The following is a 1,590-nucleotide window of genomic DNA, read 5'->3' on the forward strand; positions in this document are numbered from 1 at the left end:
GCACATCTGACCCAGGGCTGGGGAGGTGTTTACAGGTTACCACGCCTCTCAGCATGTGTCCTAATGATGATGTTGGAGCTTTCTGTGCTTCCCCAAACCTACAGTTGAGGAAACTGAGGCCCATCCAGTGTGCTGGCTCTTACCCTTGGGCCTGTACTGCTGCTGTCCTTTCTGCAGCTCACCCCTTCTGATCTGATACAGGCCTGTCCCAAGCCCGACGGGGAGGCTGTGAAAGTCCCATGCTGAGCTGGCAGTGGCTTGAGAGTGCTGAAGCGTTCCTTGTGGGGGCAGCTCCCGTGCCCTCCCCTGACCAGTGCTGTGCTTTACGTGCCAGGCACTGGCTGTGTGGGGCCCCTTTCAGGCCTCACAGTGTTCTCAGAAGACCTGTGTAGTGCCCACCCTAGAGAGGCAGAACCAGAGACTTAAACTGAAATTTAAACCTGGGGCTTCTGCCAGTGGACACATTCTGTCTGGCCTGTGTCCTTCTGACATAGCCACCAATGGACTCTGGAGAGTGGCTGGGGGTCAACGGGGAGCCCGCTCAATAGTACTCACCCTCTGAGCCAACCTGTGTGCTCGTCTGTTTTTAGAGACATCCTGCCCATTGGAGACGTGCCTGTCACCACCCCAGTCCCCTTGAGACCCCCACCCCAGGGAAGCCCTCCCATCAGTGAGATGTGTGTTAGGCCAAGATGTGTTGGGCATTTTTTCTGTGTTGTATATTAGCGTATGTTATTTTGGGGGAAACCTAAGCACTTTTGTGCAGCTTGCTGTGTTCACCTGACAGTATTGCTCGGGCCTGTCTCCTATGTGCATGTCCCTCTTTACCCTGTGCTTGATAGAGGCTGTGTGTGTGGCTCTAACTCTGTGAGTTGGGAGACGTTCTCCACCTCAACCTGCACTTCTGGAGCCTTCCTGGCTAACAGGGGTTATATTTTATGCCTCTGTCCTGAGTCTGAGATTTCCCCAGAGCCAGGGCCACCCCTGCCGTGCCTCCCCTGACCTCCTGATCTGGGCTCCACAGATCCGCTGGAAGTACATGATCGTGGATGAAGGCCACCGCATGAAGAACCACCACTGCAAGCTGACACAGGTCCTCAACACACACTACGTTGCCCCGCGCCGCCTGCTGCTAACAGGCACGCCACTGCAGAACAAGCTGCCTGAGCTCTGGGCGCTGCTCAACTTCCTGCTGCCCACCATCTTCAAAAGCTGCAGCACCTTCGAGCAGTGGTTCAATGCACCCTTTGCCATGACCGGAGAGAAGGTGGGTATGCCTGGCCGCAGAGGAACGGTGCTGGCCTGATGTTCTGGGCCCCGCTGACGTCCCATGGTTGGTGAGCACTAAGTGCCCCCTATAACAGTGTCATGTGCCAGGCTCAGCTGGCTTGTGTGTCTTCGTGGAACAAGGCAGCCTGGCACCAAGGCTGGAGGAACCTCCAGGGACCCAGAGGAGAAGCTCAGAGATTATCCAGCGGTGCTCAGGGCTTCCCCAACCCTGCACTCCAGGCCCAGAGTGGGGACAGTGAGGAATATGGCCCTGAGGTTAGCCAGAGGACCAGACAGGGTGTGAAGAGTGCAATGGAAGGC

General features: G+C 56.6%; 1 long non-coding RNA gene across 1 annotated transcript in view; it reads left to right on the forward strand.

Annotated features, from left to right (window-relative positions):
• LOC103584081 overlaps positions 1 to 1,265 on the forward strand; it is a 5,451-nt gene extending 4,186 nt beyond the window's left edge. Inside the window, exon 3 of the long non-coding RNA XR_549931.1 lies at positions 1,025 to 1,265. This is a non-coding gene — a long non-coding RNA (uncharacterized LOC103584081). The remainder of the gene's footprint in view (positions 1 to 1,024) is intronic.
• Positions 1,266 to 1,590: the final 325 nt, after the last annotated feature.

This window comes from Galeopterus variegatus, unplaced genomic scaffold (genome assembly GCF_000696425.1).
Source record: "Galeopterus variegatus unplaced genomic scaffold, G_variegatus-3.0.2 Scaffold43869, whole genome shotgun sequence".
Taxonomy (NCBI): domain Eukaryota; kingdom Metazoa; phylum Chordata; class Mammalia; order Dermoptera; family Cynocephalidae; genus Galeopterus; species Galeopterus variegatus.